This window comes from Plodia interpunctella, chromosome 3 (assembly GCF_027563975.2).
Source record: "Plodia interpunctella isolate USDA-ARS_2022_Savannah chromosome 3, ilPloInte3.2, whole genome shotgun sequence".
Classification (NCBI taxonomy): domain Eukaryota; kingdom Metazoa; phylum Arthropoda; class Insecta; order Lepidoptera; family Pyralidae; genus Plodia; species Plodia interpunctella.
This window is the reverse complement of record NC_071296.1, coordinates 5,833,138-5,840,728: the sequence shown is the minus strand read 5'-3', so window position 1 is coordinate 5,840,728 and position 7,591 is coordinate 5,833,138.

Here is a 7,591-nt window from a genome sequence, read left to right as displayed (position 1 = left end):
TTTAATAAACTTCTATAGATCCTTTCTGTATTGAATGTATAGTGGAATGAATTCCAAATAAAGAAGCGATTCTTCTGGCTGAAGCTAATATAAAGCTGAATATAAAGCTGAAGAAAATCACACTTAATTTCAAATAATTCCGACAGATTGTAAAAGGTAATTGTGCTGTTTAAAATTGTGATTCTTCTTTTAAAATATATCGCGCGACCATTAGATGAAACGACCCAGCGAAGTTTCCCATCAGAGATAAATGATTTATGCCCGGGCAAAACCGTTTATTCCCAAATGGTTTTCAAGGAGAATACAAGTTTTATTTTGTTACCTGTCACAATATAACATTTGTAATTTATTGAAATTTTAGTTTTTATATCACAACAGTATTTATGACTTATTTATTTAAAATTAGGTCTGTTAAGATATAAAATAATTAGGCCTTAAGTTTTTAATATGTTATTGGCTTATATTTATAGAGTTATAATAGGATTAATTAACAATAAATTATTTTTATTGAGTCTAATGAATGCTACATGAAGAATAAATAATATAATCCTCCTCTCTACTCTGCGAAACTAGAGTGCCATTAATAAACGGACAAATGCAAATATCATTTTGTAAATATTTGCATAATTATTCCACGTTTACCTAATATATTACGATATCTATACATTAAACTACATCTAATTTTTTTAAAATAAACAAATTAAAAATAACAAACTACATAAAAATAAAGGGGTAAGAATTATATACTTATATTTACAAAAATGTCAGTACCTGCCGTTCGTTGCCACAAGGTAGTGTGCCCAGAAGGCGGACAGCGTTGCCACGTTAAATGGCAATGCTTATATTTTATCAATTAATTTGACCACATTAATTACAATAAGTGAATCATTAAGCGCAGTCATTTCCATTTAAATGTTCACACCGGATATAAAATATAACTATTTAAGATACAACCTGACTAACTCTTGCTAGACAATTAAATAATAATATTTCCTTCATTTATACGCTAAATTCATAGTTTCTAAAATCATCACATGACATAATGTAGTTACGATCAAATATATTCATATAGGCAAGGTAGAATTTATTTTTTTATCTTATACAAAGAGATAGGTACCATAAATTTATTATAAGTTAATTTATATAAGATAGGATTCGTAGTAAAATTGATATGACAAAGTTCATTACCTTTCTACGATGGGTGAGCGTGAGCAGGCTGACTGGTTGGTTATAAGTATGACATCAGCTAGGACGATGGCATCACGGCTGCCGGCGACACCTCATCTTGCTGTCACGAACTCGCCCATAAATAAACACAATAAATACTTATAAGCAAGGATATTTCATTAAATCCGCCACAAAGTTACACAATTTCATTCCTAGTTTATGACTTTAATTACTTACCAACAGCTTCCTAAAGAAACAAATACTTACAAAAAAAATGTTTTAATTGCATATTTACTATAAGTATTTATTATTTAGGGAAATCGTTCCAGTAAAAGTTTATTCTTAGAGTTTGTTATTAAAATTCTTCACTAAAAATATACAAATGCTAAAAACAACAATTCATCCATTTTTTTATTTCACCTATGTTTTAATATCGAACAATATTTTGAATGAAATAATGATTTCAATAACTACAATTACTAATCTAAAAAACAACATCTCAAACTAGGTACCTACTTAGAAATGCAATAGAACAATGTAAACTCATATAGAAGAATATGGTTATTACAATCCTGAGCCCTGATAACTACGGCAAAGGCACAACAAATCTGCATTCTAATAGTCAAACGATTAGAATTCCTAAAACAACTAAGTAATATACGTGAATCGCTTCTAGTGGCAGTCCCATCAAGTAGTCTATATTATCTTCTAGTTTCTAGTTTCCGCGGGATGTTGGTGCATCTACTTAGACTTAAATTTATAGTTATGCTTATGACTACATCATATTGCATAATCGTGCACAGTATGAACAAATGACAGAAGTGCATCGCATTTCTAAACTCTTGTTTCTTAATCATCTAACTAACGAATTTACTTAGCATCCAGAAAAAATACAGATTTTGAATATATATCCTACATTCTATTCTTCTAATATTATTAATGCGAAAGTTTGTGAGTATGTTTGTATGTTTGTTTCAGGCAAAATCTACTGGACGGATTGTTATAAAATTTGGTACCAGGTAGAATATAATCTGAAATAAAACATTGGGTACTTTTTATTCCGAAATTTCCACGGGAGCAAAGCTCCGGGGCGCATAGTACTAGTATAACTATAGTTTTCAGTTTATTAAAAAATCGTTATGGTTTACGACTTTTTTATTTTTTTATTCTGGTCCGGTTACATACATTCACGATCAATTTTGTATTTTTAAAGACACAGACATAGCTTTCGTCAGCACGACAAATTTAAGTTTCTGATGATGTCAGATGCCTGTGATGACGGAAGCGTACAAAGCACAAGGTGAAGCAGAAAAATAATCGAGATATGATTGGAACCAACATACGGTTGCAATATGTTCAGTTAGAGGTGGGCGGAGGACCTCGACCGCTATTTAGTGGCCTGTCGCTTGTTCGATATGAGAAGTAGGACAGCATTTGTTTGCCACAATGTTCAGCCACTCATTCGCTCGCCAATAACACGTGATGCAAATTTCTAGCATATAAACGTGTACCTAACTTAGTAGGTATATATGTAGGTTATTACGTTATCAAGCTTCTTTGATAAAAAAATATATTCTAATTGACGCTAATATTATGTTTGTAAGTTTCTGTGCAGGTAATCTTCGGAATCACTCTACCGATTTACAAATTTCATTACATTTCATATTTTAAAAGGTATGATATTCCTGAGTGACATAGAATAGGTATTTTTATTGCGATATGCTGCTGAGTAATCCACCTGATAGTCTGTCGAATTTCCAGAAGCTACAAAAACCTTTTATTTTATTTGTGTACACGGCATATTCTAGTTGCGGTTTTCCTTTCCTCGAATTGATCACAAACATGAACAAGATATATAGAATTTACACTCAAGTGTTTTCTTTTCCGAATGGATTGAGATTCCTACATTAAAAGGTTTATTTTATTTGTTTATCAATAATTATATTCTTTTTCGGTGTATTATTGAATCGTTATTATTGATTGTGTAAAAATATAAACCTCAAAAAATAAATATTATCTACTTAGGTACTACTTTTTTTAGGTAAAAAAATGTCATGAATCTTAAAATTTATTACGTGTGCTATAATAAGTTATATTTGTGTGTGTAATGTTCAAGAATAAAAACAAGTTTAGTTTGCGTCTATAAGAAAATATGTTGCATGAACATGTAGATAATTGTAAAATGTGTTAAAAGCTAGTCTCTATGAGGGACCAGTTGCCGTCAAACATGAATTTTATGGGAGTTCAACGCTCGGCAGTTTAAACTGACATTACTTGTAAGGTAATTGTCACTATGCTATCCAGTCTTGTTTTTACCCATAGTCAAGTACTTCAGTGACAGCTTGGTTTCAAAATAAATACTTAGCGGGTTCTTTAAGAAACATTAAACCTTCGCTCTTTCGTTAACATATGAAACAAAAAATAAAACACTTTCAAAGGGTTTTTAAATAATACAAAAAACATAATTTAACTCATGAACATTTACAAACAAATTAATGTACGTATAAAAATACCCATATTTCATTAATTGTAATAAAATTCTGAGACGCAAACCCGCCGGCCACTTATCGTCGTAAAAATAGATTTGAATTAAAGGTGGATGCTTACTCGGGGCATTGAAATAAAATCACTGGTAGCGGAGATGCGAGGATTATAGTTATAGCTCCGATGGTGCTTGATTGTTCCCGTGAACTCTCTATGATGCGGACACTCTCCCAGCGTTAAAGCCGCTCCCGCTTACTACAAAATAATAAGTAAAATACCAAATCCGTCACACAACAATGAAGTATTATTAGGAAACCGGTACAATGATTTCATCAGAGATATCTCCGAAGCAGATACTTTAATCAACAGTAACTTTATCTAGCTAAGATTACGCCGTGGAGCATAGAAAGCTCAGATACTATCTTTCCCGTCATTAGATGCTGTTTTGTTCTCTATTTCATTTTGGAATCACGAACCCGAGACTTTGTTGTAAATTAAATCACGGATAGATACTTATGTCTCTTCGTTTATACATTTTGCAGTGCATGAAAAACGTTGGCAATGAACTTTGCACTCCTCTATGATATGAACAAAAATTTATCGGAAAAAATGAGCATGTATGAGGTACTTAATTAGTAGTTATCCTCATTCAAATAACTTCGTCCAACTTCGTTCGTACTTCGTACATTTCTATGTACTATTTAAAAATGATGCTTTATAATATTTTTAGATTTTGTTGTTGTTTTTAGTTTTATTTTTGTTTAATTTAATTTTTTATATAGATAGATAAGTAATTGTGAATATACCATAAAAATATTTCGATCGTTTCTGATCCCCAGGGATGATTCCCAGGGATTTTTTGTGGTAATGCCATTTTGTTTGAGATCACCGAAAGTCAGTGACATGGCTCCTCGTCATGGCATAAGCTGAGTGGTGCCCTTTTGTAGCATACTTAATGTGCCTCTGTAAAATTATATTTTTGTTCATTTTCAGTAATGTACCGATCTTTTCAAGCTATGAGTAATTTATTTTTATTTCTAAATGCGATTGAAAAAACTACCAATGTTTTTCGTATGATTTTACCCAATTAATTCATTTATATCGAGTTATTGCGCTGGTGTCAGATATTCATGTCACCTAAAGGCACCTGTCATAACTTTTACGACTACCTAACGCTATGTAGTGGCAAGAAGTCGCATAAAAACTAATTAACCCCCAATTGGCTGAAGTGATCATGTCATGACCAAGAGTTTGTATAGGTAAGGCTAAACATCAGAGGAACAATTTGCAAATAAGTTTGGTACAATAGAGGTTAATTGCACATTATTGTTTGCAGCTTGTAGATGATGCTAGTGTGTATTACGTAATGTTAGCTGGATATTCAGCGAAAGGTCACAGTGTTCGCTGACCGTAGCGCGCAGAGTGCCATGCCGGGCAGAGGAGCGGGGAGAGACCCACTTAGATAAAACCTATCTAGGAGTAAAAGAGAAAGATGATCCTGGGTTCGTATATGTAAATTAAAGGGTCTATTTAAAATTCCTTTATGTCTAAAAAGAGGATGTGTCAATAAAGATTTCGCTCTATAATAACAACATCCGTCTTGGACATATTTATTTTAGCATGAAGCACACAAACACATTATTGTAGGGAATTCTTATGATAATTATTGAACCTGCCTTCATAGGATCAATTGAACCTATCACTTATTGAAGCTGTTTGGTTGTTAGACTATCTCGAACGTTTTCAGCTTTTTAAGTGATATGCTTAAATTTTGCATCATATTCTCAAGGATGCTTAACATTGATTTAATTTTAACTAACGAACTAGTATATAGTGCGTTTATTTTAAACCAAAAAGATATCGTTCCCGAGAGATATTTTAAAGTGATTACGTATATACCTACGGCTATATTATAAATACTTAGTAATGAATTCACCAAACCAAATTACAAAAAAATTCATAATATCATTTGCTAGATACAAGTTGGTAATGTACTGAGGCGCAATATTTAAAATGTCATCAGAGTCATTCGCAAATAATACATATTACTTAAATTACAGTTTAGAGAGATAAGTACTTATGTGGCGAACTGGGGACCAAATCATCTTTTATAATAATAATTTGTGTTGCCGAGCGTGCAGTCATTAGCAGTGGGTAGACGAATTCGCCACGAATATGCCGCAATTCCACAAGGGACCTATTACGGCATTGATTATATGCAAACTGCCACGTTCAAGGTATGGCCAGGATATGGCTGCTTCCGGCCTTCCAGCACGCCGCCGGCCGCTAGCCGGCTCGGGTTAACGGTCCTCTTGGCAATTTTCTTCGGGAAGAATAAATCTAAGAGTGACGAGAGCAGAACGTTCTCATTCATTTTATTGCACTTACCATTCGTTATGGCTAGCTGCCGGCTAGATAACGTCCGTCAACCCTCATTCATACAGATACTGTCTTGCTGCATACCGTGCTGATTCTAGATATTTAATATACTTTGTTAATCTTAGTTTTCTGATTGTTTGAGAACAGGAAACCTACAGGAAGATTAGATTTAAACGGTATACCTACGTACTTATTTGAAGAAGCCTCCAGTCTTGATTGACGTGTAGATGGACAAAAGCTCTAAAAACTTTACGTCATCAGTAATAAGACCAAAGAATCGGATTCATCCTTGAGTGAAATTACAGGTGCAAGTGCGGCATGACGTGACATGCCAAATATTTATGTGATGATACTTACGGGCGGGGTCCAGGTCATGATTTTGCTACGTGCTATATTCTAACGCTATCGAACTGTAATGTCTAAAAGAAATTTCATAAAATATAGAGAAAGCCCATCAAACACTATGGTAAGTCGTTAAACTCGTAGCATTTGTGTAAAGTGAGCAGTAATTAATAGAATGCACTTGTGATTTAAAATAAATAAAAAAACAATACGGGTTCCTTTTTTATTCAGCTATACCCGTACTTACTTTTACGGAGTATATAACTGAGTTGGAACCTTCATAACTTCGGAATGACAGCGCGCCATCCATCGTTCGACACCGGTAATTTGCAAGTCCAATAGTACGAGTGTAGAATAAAAAATAAATTATTATTCTGGAGGGCTCTAACCTGTACCACGTTGCGTGTGTAGGTGGTTTCCGTACCGACACAAGTGCAGTGGATGCAGTCTGCACGCACACACCGCCTGAGAATGCGCCTGCGCACAACCAAGATTCCTCATTCTCGTCGTTCATTATAAGTTTAACATGATCATAATTTATCCATGTGCTATGTTTAATTATTCTCGACATCCAAAGTACCTAGGATGACACCTTGCATTGGCAACGTTTCAAAATATTCAAGTTATTGGTATATACCTAGTAACTATCACGGAGTATATTTAGTGTCAAAAAGTAATAAAATACGAGTACCTAAGTATGATAAGTATAGTTAGGTATATGTAGGTATCTTGTACCTAGGCTATCCAAGTAAGTACTACGTAGATATAGTATTACATATACCTAGGTAAGTGCCACCTATCGTACCACATCAGGTCTCCCTGAAAATCAGCGTCATGGCCTTGAATCATGACACAGGAGGAGGAGGAGGCCTTTTTGGTTAAATATGTTGTAATACAATGAATTAACAATATACTATACATAGGTACCTATGTTTTACTATGTATTGTGCTCCAAATAAAATATTTATATTCTATACTTATTCATAATATAGATATACTATACTTATTCATAATGCGTGATGCTAGGTAGCTGTAGTTTAGTTTACTTTGTACTTATGAAGCCCGAAGGAATCGGTCGTGAGCTTGAAGCTTTGTGAAGGAGGGCGCAGGCACGGTAGAGCGGACGAGACACGGTCGTGGTCGTGAGTCCCGCGGACGCTCGGCTCTCGGGTTCATTACCCGCGCCCGTCCCATCGAACACCGCCGCCGCTGCCGTCGT